The 22,398-nt window shown below is 43.4% G+C and overlaps 1 protein-coding gene across 3 annotated transcripts in view; it reads right to left on the reverse strand.

The window, feature by feature from the left end:
• Nucleotides 1-22,398, reverse strand: part of LRRC4C (leucine rich repeat containing 4C) — a 637,988-nt gene that overhangs the window by 593,561 nt on the left and 22,029 nt on the right. For 2 of the 3 annotated variants that reach the window (XM_061613154.1, XM_061613153.1), the window contains exon 1: nt 16,391-16,619. The exons of the other annotated variant lie outside the window; for it this stretch is intronic. The gene's annotated coding sequence lies outside the window, so the exon portion shown is untranslated. Of the gene's footprint in view, nt 1-16,390; nt 16,620-22,398 lie in introns of those variants that run through there. 3 annotated transcript variants of the gene reach the window in all.

The raw sequence follows: 22,398 nt of genomic DNA on the forward strand, positions 1-22,398 counted from the left end.
CAAGCTTTGACAAAACAAGCTGTCCCTTTCCAACAGTAAACCCACTGGTTGCTGTCAAAATTGCCTTTCATTCTTAATGATGCTTTTAACACAAAAGGATCCTTGTAAGAAAGAAAAGAAAATGAAATCAATGTGGGTCATAAGAAGCAAGGGTACTGGCAAAGAAAACGAAGTTGCTTTAATGGGCTATACTTAACTAAAATAAACTGTTTCCTTTTATTGAACTAAAAGACCCACATTACTTTTTGAAAGATCCTGTCTATTACAAAGCACATCACACCATTAAATATTGTTAGATGTTTGCCAATGCTTACGCAGATAGGTCTTTATGTAACCACCTCTTAAAATCAATCAGGCACCTTTCAAACATGTGGTTTCTGCTGAAAGCAGATTAAAATGACCAACAACACAAACTATAAGTGAGCAGAGAATTGAATTCTCTGTGCTTGTATCCAATAAAGAAAAAAAAAGCCCTCACCTGCAAGCAAATACCAAAAAGTGAACATTGGAAATCCACAGTGTTTAAGAGCTGATGCAAACTATTTGAAATGAAACTACTTGCTCTCAAACAGTTTCTTTTCATTTTTGCAAAGAAACTCAAAACAAATCCACACACAGTCAAATCCATTTCCTCTGAAAGAACTTTGAATTATTGGATGAAAGAGCTACAGACTAAGGATGCAATCCAATAGATATCTACTCAAAAGTAAGTTCCATTGGGTTCAATGGGACTTACTCCCAAGTAAGTGTGTATTGGATCACAGCCCTAGCGGTACAAGATTTGAAGACTAGATTAGAAGCCCTGCCAAACCTAAAATGAAATTGGTCTCAGCTTCTAGAACAAATGCAAATGCAAATCTTCTCTGTATTCTTTCATAGTGTCTTCTTAAAGAGAGTTGCCAGCTGCCACAGGTATACTTCCACATAGCTTCAACATCTATATGAAGCTGTTGGGAGCAGTTGTCAAGAGCTTTGGAGCAAGGTGCCATCAGTATGCTGATACCCAGCTCTGTTTCTCCATTACATCTGAATCAGGAGAGGCTGTACAAGCCCTGGACCAGTGCCTGGATGCAGTGGTGGACAGGATGAGAGTCAATAAACTGAGCTTGAATCCTGGAAAGATGGAGGCCTTATGGGTGGGTGTTTCCTGTGTCCAATTGCCTGCCCTGGATTGGGTTGCAGTCCCTTTGAAGGAGCAGGTACGCAGTCTGGGGGTACTCATTGATCCATCTGTGTCACTAGAGGCTCAAGTGAGCTCTATGGCCAGGAGTGCTTTCTGCCAGCTTCATCTGGTATGCCAGCTGCAGCCATTCTTGAACCGTAGCAGCCCGACCACAATGGTTCATGCAGTGGTATCCTCAAAGATTGATTAATGTTAACACACTTATGCAGGGCTGCCCTCCAGAAGCTGCACTAGCGCAGAACACAGTGGCCAGATTACAGGAGCATATTACAGGCAACATGTTACCCTGCTGCTGAAAGAGCTGCACTGGTTGTCAATTTGCTACCAGTCCAAGTTCAAGGCACTTGGAATTCCCAAGCCCTAAACAATTTGGACCGTAAGTATCGTAAAGACCTCCTGACTCCTTATGCTCCATTTTGATCACTGAGATCTTCTGATGCAGCACTTTTGGTGGTTCCCCATGCCCTTGGAAGTTCATTTGGCCTCCACCAGGGACCCAGCCTGCAGCGTGGCAGGCCCCACCCTGTCAAACCAATAGAGGTTTGGCTGGAACCATTGCTTCTTTCAGGCGTCTCTTGAAAATTGAACTTTTTAGACAGCCTTTTTAATGTGATTTTTTCTCTAAACAATGCAATATTGTTTTTATTATTGTTTTTAATGAAGTTTTTAATTGGTTTTTAAAGTTGATTGTGTTGTACGTTGTAAGCCACCAATGTATTTCTATGGAAATTGTGGCTTATAAATACTTGAATTAAATAAATAAATAAATAGCTACTGTGTATCCTGTCCTAATATTACCAATGAGGATCCATTTTCAGATAGGATAATTATTACAAACTACTACAGTAAAGAAATGATATCTTAATATGCTTGAATGTCATTATGGATAAAGTTTTTTCCTAGCTTGGCTTATCAGACAAGCAGAAAGGCAGTAAAGATTTTTTTAAAAGATCCCTCACTGAACTCAGTTTCAATGCACACACGCATGCACCACATGCACACACATGTTGTCCTGATCAGACACATTGAATGTGTGAGGTAAGCAAACAGAAACCATTATTTCTTACAGAAGCATAAGTGGTTTCTTTGCACGATGTATTTGATGACTTAACATTATGGCCATGGAAGAGAGATTAGTTGTTCCACCAGTTCTTTTGATTTTTGCAAGAGATTGCTTTGCTGATTTGTTATCTAACCCCTCTTGGGGAACATCTGTGGTTGAAGTAAAAAGGAACCTAGGGATTGGGCTGAAATTAACTGAAATATTTGTTAAACGCAAGGCTTATTGGATTTATTGCCATGAGCCCTGCTGGAAGGGGGTGGACCTACAACAACGGAGCAGAGGAGGAGGAGGACTTAGAGTAGGATGGTTGAGCCGATGAGGGGCTGAGCAGTGAGTTGGACTCGGAAGGTGCCCCAGCTCTGGACTTTGATGGCTCAACCCCAGCAGCTCCAGATAGCCTTGTAGAGAGTCAACCTGTCCAACCAGTTGTTTCCCAGCCTGATGATCCCCCTCTCCCTGTGCCTGTGTCGCCTACAGGCAGCTCTCCTCCCTCTGAGAGGGACGATGGGATGGTGACGTGGGCTCCGCCTTTGCCTTGCACCAGGAGGTGAATGCGGTGGGAAATTCAACAGACACAGTTGAGGTGGAGTCTTTGCCTATGTGCATGCTCCCAACAGTGACAGTTAGCATACACAAGCAGGGTGCCCACCCAGCCTTACTTAAGTCAAGTGAGGGGGAGGAGTAGTTGCTGAGTCAACGTCTTAGTCCTGCAAAGTTGTGTCAAGTTCGACCTAGAGAGATGCAGAGTTCTGAGTAAGCCATAGGTAGATTCATGAAGCACACTGAATTGAAACTTTCTCTTACTTCAATAAAAGAAAACAACACAGCTGTGTCTGAGTCTGAGTTCTTTGAGTTCGGGCAAGACATTTATAGTGCAATCACATACATGTTTGATTAGAAATACCTCTTGCTGTGTTCGATGGGGCATACTCATGTCTTAAGGATTGCAAACTTATGGTGCAATCCAACTCATATTTATACTGGAATCAGAGGAGTTGGATATGGCAGACCGCCCAACTAAGCCACAGCGGAGCTGGGACTCTACTGGCTCAGGCAGGGAAGCCCTGCCTGGCAGAAGGTTTGCCAGCAGAAATAGTATAAGGGTGTTCTGGGGGCATGTCAGAGGATGGGCTGGGGGGGGACTTACACAACATCCAACTCGCATTCGGAGAAATTCTGCAGATCCTGATTTGGGCCAAATTTACAAGGAGAAAAAGGTCAGTCTAAGACAATAATTCTAATGGAAGTAAATGGGGAGCGCTTACTCACCAGTAGGGGTATTTGTGAGAGCCAGCTTTTTTTCTTTTTTGCTTATGTGCGCAGCTCTTGGCAGAGCTGACGTTCCACTAGCCCTGTGTCTCTCAAACAGCAAATGGATGCTGTGGAGCTTCCCACTGGCACCCGTTCCACCGGCTTCCCATCAGCTGGGTTGCTCTGCCAGTTTGAAATATTAAAACAAACTGTAGAGTAATGGGATGAAAATTTAATAAATACATAAATAAAATTATTCACCAAGAACCACTGTCAGTAGGCCCCAAGCCTATGTATATTCCTGTATGCTTGTAGAAAGTCTTGGGAAATGCAGTAGTCCAACAACATCAGGAAGACCACAGGTTCCCCATCCCTGGTTTACACTATATTTTGGTATTCAATCATGTCATCTCTGTAAATGTTTTTTTAATGGGGGTGGCACTTTTCTGTTTTAGCACACATTAGCCAGCAAAGCTTTTGGATTATTTTCTGTCTTGGTGTCTTATGCAGTTGTGTATATGCATACTTAATAGGGAGTAAGTCACACTGAACTCTTCAGACATACATAGAATTGCACAGTTAATCAGCTCCCATTCTAGTTAAGTGTACTGCACCTGGCATTGTGGCCATATGCAATTGGAGATAGCTTCCTACGTTTAATAGCCCATAGAAGAGGAAAAATTGTCAGGTGAAACTCTTGCCACTCATATAACTCTATGGCCTGACACAGTGCACTTGCATCTTCTGCACTACTATGAAGGATGTGGGTGTCTGGTCCTCCCATTGCATCTGATAACCTGCACTGAAGGGACTCCAACCAAAAGAATCACATTTATTACACTTGTTCCAACAATTGAGATCTGTACTCACAAATACAGTATCCTCTTCTATTTTAGGCCAGCATGTTTGGCAAGGAGGGCTTCAGAGCCTCAGGAATCAATCAGTGACACTGAAAATCTAATTTTGAAATCACTGAAGTGACGTTCCATAATGAGTTCTCACTTCCACACTCCTGAAAGGCATGGCTAATAAAGTCACAGATCAAAGTTGTGGTCAAGTCAGTTCAGCACAGGAGGGAAACGGCAGATCTTCAATACTGTAATTAACAAAGCCATCACTTAAAGGCTTGCATGGTTATCCACAAATGTCATTTATAATATGAAGCAAAGGATCCATTAATACAGCCCACCTTTTACTGATTCACAGCATTCAATTTCAAGCCAACTACGGCCAGGATTGAAATAACTGCACAACTGGTTTTGAACAAGAGGACTTTGAGCTTGGGTTTCTCAAACAGTGGTCACACACACACACCACAGTGCATGCACACTAATACTGAAGACCAGATGATGAAGTCATTTGGCTTGGGCCTTTATGCAAGCTTGGGAAGCTTGTATATCTCACCTAAAACAACAAGTGTTACCTCTTCCTACATTCTCTCTGGTCCAAGCAGAATTCCCAACATCCCCATGGAGGGCAGCCAACTCCCCAAAACCCAGGACTCCTCCCACAGAGGAACTTTCTAGGGCTGCAGGGAGATTCTCAACAGCTAGAGTGCAGTGTGCTTGCAAGCACCCTTGATCTTTGGCTGCAAAGGGCACCCAGCTTTCCCATCCCAGGGGAACCTAAAACCCTGAAAATCCCTGGTGAGGGGGACACACATACTCCACTGAAGTTCTTTGGGGCAAGAGGCTCTTCAGTCAGTGGGATTGCAAATGGTATAACTTCAAACTGAATTCTTTATTGACATCACTGTATTCCTGGGGACCGTGAACCACTAGTGGCCCATGAGTTTCATTCAGGTGGCCACAGCATGTTGTAAAAATACAATTAAATCTCATACAGAATCTAGCACAACAGATTACAATTGATACTACAGACAGAAGAATCATTAAGTGGTCCGCCAAGACACTCAGCAATTTTTAGGTGGTTTGTAGGGGAAAATGTTTGGGAACCACTGCCATATTAGATTGCATAGGAGGACAGAAACAGGCTGGTCTCCCAAATACCTCTTGTGGAAGTGAAACACCCCCTTCAGTCCAAAAGATTCTGTGTAAGGGGGGGTGTTCTCCACCCATCAGGATTTTCTTGTGGATTTCAGACTTTTTACTCCCCTGGAGTAGGGATATAAAGAGGTAGTGATTTCTTTCCCATCCTGTTTGCATCACAATCAGCACTGCTTCCAATCCACAACAGTTCGGCTTATGCTAAAATAATAAATAAATAATAAATAAAATTTAATTTTTGTGTCGCCTATCTGGCCGAAGCCACTCTAGGCGACGTACAAACTAAAATTCAGTAAAATACAATACAATGCAGATAAAATACAATGAAGTCATTAATCACAGCAGCATGAGATCAGTTAGGGCAATCAATAGATAATAAGTATCCCAAAAAAGTTAGCCCTCCCCGGAAATCCTAAAGGCCTGTCCAAAGAGCCAAGTTTTTAAGGCCCGGCGGAATGTATCCAGGGAAGGGGCATGGCGAAGATCAAATGGGAGGGAGTTCCAGAGAGTGGGGGCCACCACTGAAAATGCCCTCTCTCTAGTCCCTACCAACCTAGCTGTTTTCGTTGGTGGGACTGAGAGAAGGCCCTGTGTGGCTGATCTAGTTGGGTGGCTTAATTTGTGGTACTGGAGGCGCTCCTTCAGGTAAACTGGGCCGAGACCGTATAGGGATTTAAAGGTTAATACCAACACCTTGAATTGGGCCCGGAAAACAACTGGAAGCCAATGTAGGTGAAATAATACTGGCATGATGTGATCACAGCGGCGGCTGTTTGTAAGCAACCGAGCCGCCGCATTCTGCACCAGTTGTAGTTTCCGGACCATTTTCAAGGGTAACCCCACGTAGAGCGCATTGCAGTAGTCTACTCGAGAGGTGACCAGGGCGTGTACCACCAGTGGGAGCTGATGAATAGGGAGGTAGGGTTGCAGCCTCCGTATGAGATGTAATTGGTACCAAGCTGCCCGGCTCACTGCCGAAATCTGAGCCTCCATGGACAGCCTGGAATCAAGAACCACCCCGAGGCTGCGGACCTGATCTTTCAGGGGTAAACTTACCCCATTAAACTGTAGGTCAACAGCACCCAACCTCCCCCTGTCACCCACAAGTAGCACCTCGGTCTTATCAGGATTAAGCTTCAGTCTGTTCCTTCCCATCCACCCACTCACAGATTCCAGGCACTTGGACAAGGTCTCCACAGCCATCTCTGGTGAAGATTTAAAGGAGAGATAGAGCTGCGTGTCATCAGCATATTGGTGACATCGCAGCCCAAAACTCCTGATGATAGCTCCCAGCGGTTTTACATAGAAGTTAAATAGCATGGGAGAGAGGATAGAGCCCTGTGGCACTCCACATGTGAGGGGCCAAGGGTCTGAAACCTCATCCCCCAATGCTACCTGTTGATGCCTGTCAGAGAGAAAGGAACGGAACCACTGCAAAACAGTGCCTCCTATTCCCAATCCTTCCAGGTGATCTAACAAGATACCGTGGCCGATGGTATCAAAAGCCGCCGAGAGATCCAGGAGGACAAGAAAGGTGAATTCTCCCCTATCTAATGCCCTCCTCATATCATCCACCAGAGCGACCAAGGCTGTTTCAGTACCATGTCCAGTCCTGAAACCCGATTGGCATGGATCCAAATAATCCGTTTCATCCAAGTGTGCTGACAACTGGCCAGCTACCACTCGCTCAATGATCTTCCCCAAAAATGGCAAATTTGAAACGGGGCGAAAGTTGTTCAAGACTTGGGGATCCAAGGAGGCCTTTTTTAAAATAGGTTTTATAATTGCCTCCTTGAGGGCTGGTGGCAATGCACCCTCCTTCGAGGATGCATTTACCACCGCCCTGATCCCTTCGCCTAATTTCTCCCTACATTTCATAAGAAACCATGATGGGCAAGGATCAATCAGACAGGTGGTAGGCTTTACCGTTGAAAGCACCTTGTCCACATCCTCAGAAGGAAGAGGCTGGAACCGATCCCACTGAACCGGACTGCAATTGGTCAACTCTGGATCCTCCACTGCATACACAGCGTACGGAATCGAGTTCTTCAGGTGTTCGACTTTATCAGCAAAGTGCTTTGCCAATTTGTCACAGGAAGCCTTAGAGTGTTCCAAGGGTTCCTGAGCAGCTGGACCGACCAGGCTTCGGACCACTTGGAACAGCTTCCTGGGACAGCACTCTGCGGATGCAATAGAGGCAGCAAAGAAATCCTTCTTTGTTGCCCTTATTGCCACCTGGTAGGCAGCTATTGCTGCTCTAACCTGTGTCCGAGCATCTTCAGAACGGGATTTCCGCCACCGGCGCTCTAGTCGTCTCACCTCCTGCCTCAGACTACGCAACCGGGGTGTATACCATGGTGCTGTCTGAGTTCTATTCAGGGGGAGAGGACGTTTCGGAGCCACCTGGTCTAATGCCCTGGTGATTCCCTCATTCCACTCCATCACCAGGGTTTTGACCAGGCGATCTTCAGCAGGTTCCAATTCCTCTGGATCCATCAGGCGCCTGGGGCGGACCATTCTAATAGGTCCTTTACCCCTGCGGAGGGAGTGTGGCATCTAGACGTCAAAATTCACCAGATAGTGATCTGACCATGACACGGGGGTAAAAGAAATAGCCCCCAACTTCAGAACACTTCCTACCGCTCCCAGGACAAATACAAGGTTGAGAGCATGACCGGCTACGTTATTAGTCTCACTATCTGATGTGGCTGAAACAAATATAGTTAATTATATAATTAATTATGTAATGCATTTCAATGGAAGGAAAACACCAAAAATGCTGCAGAAAATAATGTAATTATGTAATGTCTGTGGCCTAAAACAAACGTTTGCACATACTAATCCTTTTATCATCTTATATTTTGTTTAATTGTATTTTGTTTTCATTGTGTCATATGTTTTGTGATTTTATTATTATGATGTATGTATTTTATCCTATTATGTTTACCGCCCTGAGAGCTACTTGCTATGGGCGGTATATAAATGCAACAAAATAAATAAATAAATAAATAAAATACTACTCTCATTTGCTTGCATGATTAACATTCCTGACCTCAAGCATGCAAATTGTGGCAATTTCACTCTTGTTTCCATTTCTAATGGAATTATTCACCATCCCCACCCTGGAGTGCAGATTTCTTTACTCCCCTGGGTTGCAAGGAGCATGTTTGCAGTCCCGGATTCTGAGGGCTGGGTTGCCAGTTCAGAAGCATCCCAAACCCTGAGATTTCAACTGAATGCAGCCAACTCTGAAGCTGAGGGGTGCATCAACAGGCCTAAACCTCCTTGCGGATGGGGGATTTGGGCCTGTTGTTGCACTCCCACCAACCAGAAACCAGAGATTGGGGTGTCTTGCCTGGAGACCCTGGGAGGACCCCAAAAAACTGGAGTATCCGAGTGAAGCCCAGAGACCTGACTATGCTATCTGAGAGTTGTATCCAACATCAGGGTCCTATTAGCACAAGGATTTCAACTAGTGCAATGGGACTTCCTTCCCCGATGCTCCTCCTCTTTGTCCCCTAATTCTGTTCAACAGGTTCCCACAACCATCCAGAGCAGATTTGGGGAGAGCATGGTGCATGCAAGGGAAGAGGAAAAGGGGGGAAGTCATGTTGTGCTAATGGTAATCCTTGCACTGACGGGATAAGCTGAATACTGCTGTGAGTGTTTGCAATTGATCATGATCTCAGCCCCACACAACCCAGGGGAAGGAATTTTCCTAACCTGTTCCAGCTGCCTGCCATCTTTTGCCATTTTGTGTTTATGGGCACATGGACACTACTTCAGGTTGAAAATTATAGTTCTGCATCAACAAGAAGTCCAGTCAGTAGGATCTCTCTGCGGAGCACTTATTTTCAGCTCAGGAGCCTTGCAAGCACCCATGATCATGGCCTGCAAGTGATAGCATTGCAGATGGGTGGGTACTGGGGCTAGTGGACAGAATATGAACCAGCTCTGAAACAAGTCAGGGTGTTTCCTGATGTCCGGGGTGTAGGTTAGCTTGTTTCTGAGCCAACCATGGCAAGTCCAGTCTGATTCAACACACGGACAGCTCACCCATAACTATACTGAACCATCTTTCAAAAGTTGTTTGTGATTTGGCTTCAGGGTTCTCCTGGCCCAAAGGGGGAAAGGTCAAATATTTCACACTGGGGCAGGTATAAAGTAGTTTTATAGTTCTCAGCCACTGAATAATTTGTAAAGCACTTAGAAGTTTTCTGTCAAGTAAGCAGTATATACATTCTGTTAATTAATTAATTAATTAAACATTCTCTTCCTTAAAATATGCCCAGTTTTGCAGACAAACAACAATATTGTTCAGACTACTTCCACCATCTCTCATCAATATGCCTGGTTCATAAGTACATCAGTTGGCTTATGTTTTTGGCAGATATGGTGCCCCGCTCACCGCGCACCTGACGAGCGGGGCAAGGTTGCAGGTGGGGGTGAAGACGCTGCCTCCATCTTTAAAGGGGGCAGCGTCGCACATCGCGCTAGTGATGTAAGCGTGACACGCAGCGTGAGGGGTGGAGCCTGCAGGACTATTTAAGTCCAGCCTCCCCTCCTACCTTCCTCTTTTGCTGCGCGACGCCCGCCCCACCCTCCCTGTTTCATGGTGTGCCTATGGGGTCGCTTCGGGGCCGAGTAGGAATTTTTATCCTGCCCACCCTCGTTGGCGGGCAGGTTTTTTGCCTGCTCCACGCTATGGGACTGGGAGGGAATCGGGTTAGGGGGTGTTGTGTTTAATAGGCAGATTCAGCTTATTTGGCTAATCGAATTATCCAATAGGTCATGCCCCACAGGGCAATGTAGTTAACACTGGTGCAGGAAGGGAAATAGGTAAGGACAGCTAGGTGGCCCCCTTAGGCACCTTTGGAGGTGATTGGCAGTTCTGGAGGCCTGTCTCTCAGGGCTTTACGGCTCTAGGGCAGGATATGGGCTGCTTCTGGGGCCAACTTATCCTCATCTACCCAGGGGTTATACGGTCCCAGGTGGGGATGACGTGGGAAGGCCCCCCTACTCACCTGCAAGGTGTGGCCGGGGTAAAGGGTAAGCAGATGGGCTTGCCCTTGCCCCAGCAGGGGCTGATCGCCCGAGAGCTGTGTGGCAAGTTACTTGCTTATAGACAGTTCCTGCACCTAGGTTTCCCTCTGCAGGTCACTTTAAATTGGGTTTTTGTTTACTGTAATTTAAATAAAGTGGCCCTTGTTCAACCCAAGCTGATGTCTCTGTGTTTTATTTCACCCCTGAACTGCAACTGCTTTCATCCCTATTTCATTGTACCACAATTACATTTTGCAATGTCCTATAATCCTCTCTCAGGAAGTCCAGAGGGCTAATTCCTTGGTGATGTTTAGAAAAGAAGCCAAATCTTTCCTCTCTTTTTAATTTTTTTTCAGAGTTTTTGAATGTATGTATGCCTGATTTTCACTGGGTTGGTAAAACTATGCTGAGCTTTGCCAATTCACTCTGAACATAGAAAACTAGATACTGTATCAGTGAAATGGTTTGGCTGGAGTCCTTCTGTCTGACATACTAGTTTATAGTTTTGTCTGTGCACAAAGGTGTGATGGCATTGCAGATTTACACACCAAAACACAATTCTATTGGTGTAACATTACAGCAGTGTAACCACAACACCAGCAGTACTTAATGGGTGGAGGTGGGAGCTATGTGGTGGAGCCACCAGTTTAGACACAGTCCCATGGCTGCTCAGAGGTCGGTCCACCCACCATTACTGTGCAGTGTTACAACTACAATAGAGGCAGTGGTGTAAGTTCAGAACCTTCCACTGGAATGATGATGAGTCCAAGTTGTCTGCTCCCATCTTTTCCATCTCTATTCTCACAGCCACAATGGAGGCACACACATACTTTATGTATGTCAACACATCAAAAATGTGTGTTGGATAGATTGTTTCAAAATCTCCTCTGAGCAAGACATGAATATTCATCTCCTGGTTTGTGTGTGTGTGTGTGTGTGTGTGTGTGTGTGTGTGTGTGTGTGTGTAGTCTGTGTGTGTAGTCTGTGTGTGTAGTCTGTGTGTGTCTATGTGATCTGCTCCCTTAGAAAGCTATCACAAACCTCTTGGTGCTGTTTGCTGTGAGCTTGCTGTTGCAGATTTCATTCTTCCTGTGCACCTAGCTCTCTCTCTTCGAAAATAGATATGTAGTAGAAATTTGGCAACCACCTGTGTGGACCATTGTTCCCACAACTTCACCTTGGGGAGGTGGTTCCCTATCCTCTAGGGTATTGATAGAATTGCTTATCTGTTATAACTGAAGTCAATTCCTTTTTCCCACTGTCTGACCCTGGCTGTCTGCTTGACTTCAATGTAGCTGTTAGCAAGCTGCTGCTGTGTAGGCTACTTGAGATGTGAACTCCTATTTGACAGAAAGACAGGTATGTGTTGCTCCCTTCCTCTACATTGCATCATGATAATTTATACAGTCGAGGCACTGTGTTCTCATTATGCCTGCCTCATTATGTGCTGTGCATGTGCAAGGCATGTGTGTTTTGCACGATGATGTCATGCAGGGATCCTGTCATTGCCATACATTGACTGGTATCTTTCATGTATAGGAAATGTGAGGGCACTGTCATTGTGCAACATAATGGTTGGTGTGTAGCAGTTCCTGTGAATGTTGAGGGAATGCAGTGGATAGAGGTAGCTGATGTGATGCCTTCCAGATGTTGCAGGACTACAACATGCATCAGCCTCAGCCAGCATGGTCAATGGTTATAGTCCAACAATATCTGGAGGGCACCACATTGGCTAACCTTGGCCTAGGACCACAAGTAAATTACACCAATGTAATGTCATCATGTCTATGCCATCATTATAGAAGGATTACCTAATTGTAATCAGGCACTTGTCCACTAAAATCAGTTCTATTCTCATGGAAAATGAATAGGATACACTGATTCCTTTTGGCAACATATTTTTCAGCATATTACAAACTCATTGATTTCTGTCTGCAAATATCAGCTTTACATAGTTGTCCCAACTTACACAGAACTACAGATATCAATGCATTATTTTTCTTGATATAGTGTTTATCCCTGAAAGTAAAAAAACAACAATACCATTGTAATGGAAATTATCCCAAGCTGTACCATGACAGTTTTCAGGTCTAAAGTTATACATTTAAAACACTAGCTTTAAAAAAACAACTACTGCATCATTATCAGTGATTTTCTGTGCTACATGAAAATAAGAAAAAATCTATAGAATATTTTTCCCCTCTCAATTGTGTTTTGGTTTACTTTGTAAACCAATTATAAAATAGGCAATTTTAATGTACCATCTACATCACAGATGCCAAATGCAACTCTCAGATCAGATGCATACTGCACAAGAATTTCAGCATGTGGTCAGCGCTACATTGGGGCTGTGGTTAAGCAAACAATTCCACCATCCCGTTACCACACTTTGCCTTCTTCATGTGAGCAGCACACAAAGAGGGCTATAGAGATGTACGTTATGCAATCCTGCATTTTTATTTCCTTGGAGCATTTGATTTTTTTTCTACCATATGAGCTTGGATATCCATGGAAACCACAGTGCCTTGAATACCTTTGCTTTCAGACACAATAGATGTATATCAAAGATCCACCAGAATACTCCCTGAAATGAACACTGAAATTCAAACACTACCTACACTACCTATAGCTTTCAATGTGCGTTCACTATAGCTGCCCAATTTCCCTGCTTTTTAAAGTTTGATAGAAATATCTGTTGGCTATAGATACATTCTTAAACCACAAGGCTTTTCACCTATTTGTGAATATGTTTTATATTTTCTATACAGTTTTATATAGAGTTGAACTTGTATGCAAAACTGTACATCATTTAACTGACTTTGCAAAGCTCATCTTACAGAATCTTATAGAACATTGTAGATCCTTATGTCAAATTTGCAGCCCGTAGCCTGGAAGTGAAGAGGCAAGACAAGATGAAGTGTGGGTAAATCAAGGGCCACATTTATTTAAATAAAGCCAATTAAGTGTTTGATTGTATAACAAATGATCTGCAGAGAAAAGTGCGGACCAAACTCTTATCCAAACAGCGAGGACACCCTGCCGTGGAAAAGGGGGTGGTCCAAGCCTAATCCCCTTCTCCAGGCCCCATCTCTGAGTGGGTGTTACAAGTTAGCCCCGAAGGTGAGCCTTATCTTGCCAACAGGCCACTCAACCTGGAAGGCAAGTCTCAGATCCCACCTATCACCTTAAAGGGTGTCTAACGTTGCTCACCAAACCCTATCTGTGAAATTCGTGCACACATCCGCCAAATGTGACCAAATTAACCTATTTACAGATTAAACTACTTGGCCAGGCAACAAATCAGCCAACTCAAATTAAGCTGCATAAAGATGAGCCAATCAGCCAAATCAGAAGAACAGTACAGGGTAGGCAAAAAACTTGGCAGCAAACAAAGGCCAACAAGCTAAAAATTCCTACCCAGCCCCAAGGTGACCAGTTACCTTGTACTGTGCTAAGGGAGGGAGGGTAGGTGTCGCACAAGGCCAGAAAGAGGCTGAGGGAGGGCAGAGCAGGGCTTAAATAGCCACCCTGCCCCGCCCCCTGTGCAACACAGCATGCATGGTCATGCCTCAATCGAGGGGGCTTTGAAGCTATGCCAAGTCTTCCCCGGCATGGCAGCAAAGGCCCACCATGAACAGAGCCCTCTGGGTCTGTCGATGGGCTGGAAATCCTTGAATTTTCTGAAGAAGCCAGCTAATATTATCATGTTCACATTATCATGTGAAACGGTTTTCACACATTATTTATCATTTTACTAGTTATATATTCCACTTCTGTTCTCCATTAAACACAAATGTAAGTGCCTTTTTTTTTCAAAGTACAACTCCATTTATCAACTAACTCAGCAGGACACTGATAATAGACCAAAACCCCTAGGCACAAGAGTAACGTGACAAACTATCGTCATAATAGAGCTTTGGACTTTTAAACTCTTAGCTTTACAGCTATTTGACATGTTAATTGGAACCATCATAAAGTATAATTATATTTAAATTTTGCTTTAAGTGACATCATTAAAAGAAATTATTGCAGCTCTTACTGTGTCAAAGAAATAGCATTCTGCCATAATTTATAGATATTACACTTCATATTTCCAAAATGGAGGGAGTACATAGGGAAAAACAGGTGGCTAATTTGCTTTTCCAAAACTAAAAGAAAAATAAATCAGAAAGATTTCCCCCCTAAATTTGAGAGTGATTTGTTCATTGCACTCAGATAGACTCATGTAATCTGATGAACAGATTTAGATGTCTAGAAGTATTTAATTCCTTCCACCAAATTATCTCCCCCTATTTCTCTATTATGGCTGTTTTTGCACATAACTCAGGTAAATTTCAAAACTAGTCAGCTTAAAACAATTGGTTATGAAACTGACTTAAGTAACTAGAATTTGTTGTAAATCAGAATTCCTAGGTCATGCAATATGAAGGCAAGCCAACATTCTTTGAAAATGAAACTAATCTCCACAGAAATACTCTTCCTGACCTTGTGGATAGAGGAATGGGGAGAGAAGAGTGGCTGAGCCTGACACTTTGCCTAAGATCACCAAAGTTCATCCATGTTGTACTAAACCATGGTTTAGTATAAAATGCAAACACAGTCATTGTTTCATTGGTCTGATCCCTGTTCACATGCAATCCAAGGTGCATAATTCACTCACAGTTTTTGAACATATCAACATGCTTTTCTCCATGATTCTTTGTCCATGAACAAATAGGGTGCAGAGGCACTCTACATCTGACTGCAGTCCAATCTTCTTAATATGTGTTATGAAGAGGAGAGCATACTGAGGGTGTGCAACTAACAAGAATTTAATAACCAGAGGCTTGTGGAGACAAAGCCATGTGGCAAAAGTGTGCTTGCAGTGCAAAGATGAAACTGAAAGTGCAGTGCCAGAGAGCTGACTCAGACAGCTGGCTGTCCTGGTACGGTGTGACAAGAAGGTCACTTCTGATATGCAATATGCCATGTTACTCTAATACTGGGTGTCCTTCTGCTCTGCTAGATATGACTCAAGGTGAGGCCATTCATGATGAGCTGAGGCCCTCCACTTTAAAATCTTAAGTGTCCAGTTGTTAACTCCTTTACCTCGAATAGCCTATGCACTGGGGGAAAAGTGATAGACCCACTGGATGCTTCAAGATGAGGATGTAGGGGGTAGGGAGCTTAGTTTAATGTAAATGTTCTGGTTTATTCCAGCATGCCTAGGAGAATAGTGCCATACCCTATAAGGGAGCAACATGATGGGAAAGGGAGGAATAGTCCAGTCCTATGGGGAACCTCCCTCTGCACCCTGTAGGATCAGAGAGAGCAGGATCACATCCTTTATGCATACATTTGAAGACAATGTAGCATGTTTTGCCACAGTGCTTCTATAAGATGCCATCTTGATATTTCACAGATGGAATGTGTAGATTAAGTTATTAATTACAGCCAATTTTCAAGTCCCATTACACTCAGCAATGGGATTGGATTCCTGTCAGTTCTGCAGACTGCACTTGTAGCTCATATTTTTCAAATTCAGCACAGAGACAGCATTTTAATTCACTTGTAATGAAACCCTTGTCAATACCTGCTGGATTTTTTGGGGTAGTGGGGATAATAGAAGTTTCAAGATTTTATTGTTTTGACTAAAGAGTGTAGCCTAACAAGTGTTTCTCAAATTCAGTGAAGGTGGCTCCTTATAGCGGCATGATATGGAGGAGGCAAAATGGCTGCGAGTGAAGAAGGGTGTTAAGTTTGGAGCTCCTTATTCATTATTAAGAATCCCTACCTCAAGTCCTGGCTTCCTTCTTCTCTGCGTCAGAGAGGATTACAAAAACAGCACAGTGATTGTCTACCTACTTGAGCCAAAGGTCTGCTTATCTGTGTTTGTCTTCTTGCTAGCACTTCGCTGGAGCCGGCTTCCTTCTCCCCGGCTGACATTTTGGAGACTTTCCAAGTAAGTTATCTGCACAAATTGTCCTCCCTGCTGTTGACTCTTGACAATTGTAAAGATTACAAGCAGACCCAACCAGATATCTATGAGTGCCTTCTAATTAGTCTCAGCTTGGTACTGGCCTGCTGCAACTATTCTCAGAGCTGCCTTCAAAGTAATCCTTAAAGTGGTAAGATTGCAAGATGGTGCTCACTAGAAAGGATTATAAGAACCTGGGGATTGCCCCCTCACTTGGACTTACTTCCTGAAAGGGATGCCTCGAACAGCTGAAAATTATGCATTTTACTCTTCTAAGAAAAACATTGAAAGTAAAAATGAAAGAAAGAAAGTTATAGAGTCAAGTGGAGAAAATCTTATCCTCCCAACTCCACCTCTGGACTGGTCACTGGACAACTTTGGGGGTTTACAAACAGAGGTTTCTGCTCTATCCCCTACAAATCTGGCCCAGGAGATAGCGTGGGCTGAATGTACTCATCTGTGTGATTCAACTAACGTACCCAAAAATGATGGGCCAGCAGATCTAACTGAAGATCTGGATGAGTGTCCTAATCGAATTCCAAAAGCCTTGGGTCTTATTGATCCTGAAACGAACCCAAGCGTCAATCCCTTTTCTTATAATGACCTTTTGACCTCCGTCATGCCCCCTCACTGATGAGTTTTCGCCGAGCCTTAAAGACCTGGCTATTCAGGCAGGCCTATCAGATTTCTGAGGGGGATTAGTTTTAATAGTATTTATTGAAGATGGTTTTAGTTGAATTGATGCTGATGTTGTGTTTTGTTGATTATGTATTATTTTATACTGTACTGAATTGTTGTATTGTATTGTTGTACGTCGCCCAGAGTGTCCGTTTACTCGGACAGATGGGCGACTAATAAATACAATTTTATTTATTTATTATTATTATTATTATTATTATTATAATGAACCTTCTAAGGTCATAATTCCTTCATATGAAGAACCAGCCCCTCTAATGGATCAATGGCTACTCATGATCACAAGAGAAATAGAAAGTATTAAAACGTTCCTAGCGCAAGCCAATCAACTTCTAACTACCTTGGCTGAGGCGTATATTAAGTTTGGGTGATTGTGTGAGGATATGAATACAAAGCCGATCATCACCGTTGTACCCTTGCAGTCTGGACAAATTAATAACTCAATACAGAGGGACAATAGAAAACCTAAGAGGAAAACTACAACAAATCAGAATAGCCTTTTAAAGTTCCATGAAAAGAGTAAAAACATTAAACATCCAAAAATTCAGCATAATACCAATAAATTCTTCTTTCGGAAATTATATAAAATAATGGATGCCCTACTAAAACAGAACAAGAAGCCAATTTCCAAGAACGTACCCAAGTCTAAATGCACTAAGTCTAACTTAAATAAGGAAGGGCATAATAATATGCCCTGCGATGATCCTATAGTGCCCACGCTACCTCTTATCACAAATACTAAGTCCTTGTCATGGACATTAGACCTTCAGGATCCCTGGACATCCATTCCGTCAGAAATGAAAAAAACCCAGGCCACGAAAAAAGATCCCAATTGGTCCCTTGTACTTAACAAATACAAATTAGTCCTGTCGAATTATCCTAAACCCAAAGGAGTTCTATCCCAAATAGAGCGTAAAATCCATTTCCTACAAATTGTTGAAAGCGCCACCTTGGGTGCAATTTCCATCGAAGACATATCCCAAATTGAATATTTATTTTATAATTATATCAATGCTCGCATGGTAGTGACTTTCAAAAACTCGGGAAAATCCAAACTCCTCCTTGACAACAAAGACGTGCTCTATGCCAGTGGCATATTAGTATCAAGAATGTTTACGAACCTTGCTCCTCCTCAAGCGCTATCTATTCAGTTATCATCTGACAAGGTTGGATTGACGATAGGCCCCTATAAAACTATGGATGTAAACCTAATCGATCTCAAAACGGAGGCTTGTTGCCCTCTCAACAAATGCTATAGTCCACACCTTCCTAAGACACAACCTGGCTTACCGAATCTTAAGGGAATGTTACCCCTCCTTGACGAGGAGAAAATGCTTCTCGATTCCTTTTTCAGCTTACCTCTGACAGACCAATCTGAAATCATAACAAGACTTAACACCTTAAAATCTCTCTTGGAAAATGGGACGTCCCCTCCCCTGATTGAGGCTAATAATGAGATAGCTCTTATTGAGAAGGAGGAAGCCGTAAATTGCAGCAACGTCACTAGCGGAAGTGTGTGTGGGGGGTGCAGACATCCAGTGCACGCCCTCCCAGGGGCATGGACAAGGTGGCTGGACTTGTGTGTGCGCACATGTGCGCGGCCACCCACCCCGTCCATGCCCCTGGGAGGGCGCGCGTTGGAGGGGCACCCAGCCGGAGAAGGCCTGGGAATGCCGGCGCACCTCCCTCGCCCTGCCGACGCTGCTCCTGGTCTCGCCCGCCTGCTCGCCCACCTCCAAGGAGTTGGAGCAGCCTTGCCGGGCAACGGCATGGGGCGGGGTGGCTCTGGGTGTCACCCCCCTCATGGTGACACCCGGGTGCGGGCCGCACCCTCCGCACCCCGGTAGTGACGCCCCTGGTAAATTGTTAATTTGATCAGCCTAAAGACCTCAAGGATGGATCATTTGGATTATCGGAAGCTAAAAAAAAGTTCACTCTATTGTGATCTCTGCAGAAATGAACTTAACTACTTTAGACATGACACGGTCTCACTCTAAATGGAATTGGCTTTCTCTCCCCTATGTGGTTGCTACTTCTTCCTCGTGGAAGGATATGAGAAGGTTTGATGATAATGAAGTGGGTTCGCCACAAAAGTTAACCTATTCTAAGAACTGCTTACCTACTGCTGGGAAGCCAATAATCCCTAATGTAAGTAGGATTGATCCAGCTTTAGAGAAAATATCTTTCTACCGAGCCCTTGTTAGATTACCCTTCCGTTCAATCGACCAGGTCATACTCTCTACCAATTCAATCTACTTCAACTTGACAATCAGTTAAACAATTTACGGCTAATCTATTATTGCTGTCATGGAACATATCTGGCTGGAAGAACAAATCCTCAGATCCAAACTTCTTGGATTACCTTAAAAAACACGACATCATTTTGCTACAGGAGACATGGTCACATGGGGAAATCCATCTAAATGGATACGATTCTCACTCGTTGGCTGCAACTTTGAGTACTAAAGGAGGTCGTCCCAAAGGAGGCCTATGCCTGTTCATTCCCACCACCTTGTGTGCTTCTATTACAAACCTAGATCCCCTGGGGGGGTTGGCCATCGCAATAGTTCTTAATTTTACATGGGCTCGGATACTGATCATAAATGTCTATTTACCCCCATGCCGTCAAAAAAAATCTGTGAAGTCTACGATGTCAAGAGTAGAGGACTATATTGTTAAACTGTCACCTTTATTCCCGGCTGCTATGGTGATTTTAGCAGGCAACTTCAATGCAAGGATAGGATCGACTGACAAAGCCCTCTACTCCCGCTTTAAAGAACCTATGCCATTACCAGTGGGAGCACTCTCTATCCCAGACAGACACTCTAAAGATAAAGGTATTAACTTTCTCAGGCTTTGTCTGTTGCAAATGTTGAATAACTTGAACTTGACGCTGGTAAATGGGAGAGCCAATGGAGATAACAATGATGGACTTACTTTTTTATCTGGGGCCAGAGTCTCTACCATTGATTTATTTACAATCTTTCAGGAGCTCTTCCACGCTGTTTCTTCCTGTTCTGTGGATAATCGCCCGAAAGCGACCATTTACCGTTAGCTCTTACTTTGTCCTGTGGCAACCAAATCATCTACACTGACCAGAAACCAACTCTTGCCGAAAAATTGGAAGTATGTACAGCTCGTATCAAATGGTAGGCAAAATTGGAAATTGACCTAAAAGGGTTATTAAACTCTGCCCGTTGTCTTCGTTTGCGCAAACCACTTATAAATGCAACCTCTGCAGATTTTGCCTTAGTCTTATTCCAACAACTGATCTCAGCCTTGCAAAGGAGTTTACTACCTAAAGTGGCGCTTAAGCCACCCAGATGTTCTTTTCATTCCAAATCTTGGTTTGACCACGACTGTGCAGCCCAGAAGAAACTTCTAATTGCAAAGTATAGATCCTATAGACACACCAACTCCCCCCTTCTTTTTTCACAATGGTTGGAGGAGAAGAAATGATACAAACATTTAATTAAAGTAAAAAAAGCCTCAGCACAAAAAGAAGACTGGCAATGCCTGTTACAAGCATCTAGAGCAAAAGATTCCTCCACTTTTTGGAAAATGGTTGCCAAGGGTTGGCCTAATCCTTCATTCAATCTGGATTACCACATACCTGCATCTGCTTGGGAAGACCATTTTGCCAAGATTTATGCAAGGGAACACTTATACCAACAACCAACTAACCCACAGAGACATAACTTTCCTGAATGGCCGCTGGTTACTTCTAAGGAAATTGTTAATCTAATTGCCAAACTGAAAACGGGCAAAGCACCTGTGGCAGACAATATTCCAGCTGAGGTCTTTTAAATTAATGCTGATTGGTGGGCGCCGGTTTTGGCTACCTTATTCACATGTATTGATTCCAATATTGTTATTCCAGATGATTGGGGATTGGCAATAATCATTCCAATTTTTAAAAAAGGCACTAGATCCGATCTGGCTAATTATAGACCAATTAGCTTGTTAAACATCATCAGTAAGATCTATGCCAGCCACCTAAGTGACAAACTCCAAACTTGGTTGGAACATGAAAACATTCTAGTACAAGAGCAGGCGGGTTTTAGAGCTGGCCGATCTACAATGGACCATGGCCTTGTCTTAAACCATCTGATAGAGAAATATACAATGCCCTCTGGTGGAGCCCTCTATTCAGCATTTATAGATTTCAAATCAGCTTTTGATTTAATACCCAGACATAAACTTTGGGAAAAATTAGAGTCCACTAATATCGACCGACGCCTACTTGTTCTAATACATTGTTTATATGAATCCACCTATCTACGCATTAGATGCAATAGAGCAGGCTATCTATCCAAGTCCATCCCAACCTTCAATGGCATCAAACAGGGATGCATCTTAGCACCCATGCTGTTCAATTTATACATCAACTCCCTGGTTACAACTTTATCACCGATAGGAACTCATTACCCCAGTCTGTCCAAGAGACCTCTATCCATTCTCTTATACGCTGATGATGTTCTTCTTCTTTCGCTGACTCTGATTGGGCTTAGACGCCTATTGAGTGCCCTCGCCAGCTACGGTAAACAAGAGCTTCTTGAAATTAACTATGACAAATTGAAAGTCATAGTTTTTTCCAGAAGAAGACCAAAACATCGCTGGTGGATTGGTGACCATTTTATACAGCAGATTTCATCCGTTAAATACCTTGGGATGATATTCCACTCTTCAGGTTCATGAAGCCCCAAATAAGAAATGTTACTGCTAATGCGCAAAGAACCGTTAAGGCGCTCCTCTCCTTTTATTATAACAAAGGTGGTCAGCATATCCCCTCTGCTATTCAGATCTTTGTGGCTAAAGTGAGTAATCAACTACTTTATGGTGCCCAAATTGCTAACTATAACAACTATGTGCCCTTCGAAACAGTTCAGACAAAATTTTTAAGATCGATATTTGGCATTCCACCTTGCATTCCTAACTTTATTGTACATCTAGAACCTGGGCTCATTACGATGGAGGCACGCATATGGCTGCTCAAATGTCATCTGTGGTTAAAATTGCTGTTTGTCCCTGAGGGATTGTCCCCATAATGTTAACCGATGCTTTTTGCTCAAAATGGAAAAAGTCCCCAACTACTAAATTACTGTCTCTAGGATTTTCCCCTCCTATGATTCTGACTTTGGGCTTTTCCAAAGCAAAATCTCTCATTTCTCAACGAGTCTACAATATGGAATTACAAACC

This window comes from Rhineura floridana, chromosome 2, assembly GCF_030035675.1.
Source record: "Rhineura floridana isolate rRhiFlo1 chromosome 2, rRhiFlo1.hap2, whole genome shotgun sequence".
Taxonomy (NCBI): domain Eukaryota; kingdom Metazoa; phylum Chordata; class Lepidosauria; order Squamata; family Rhineuridae; genus Rhineura; species Rhineura floridana.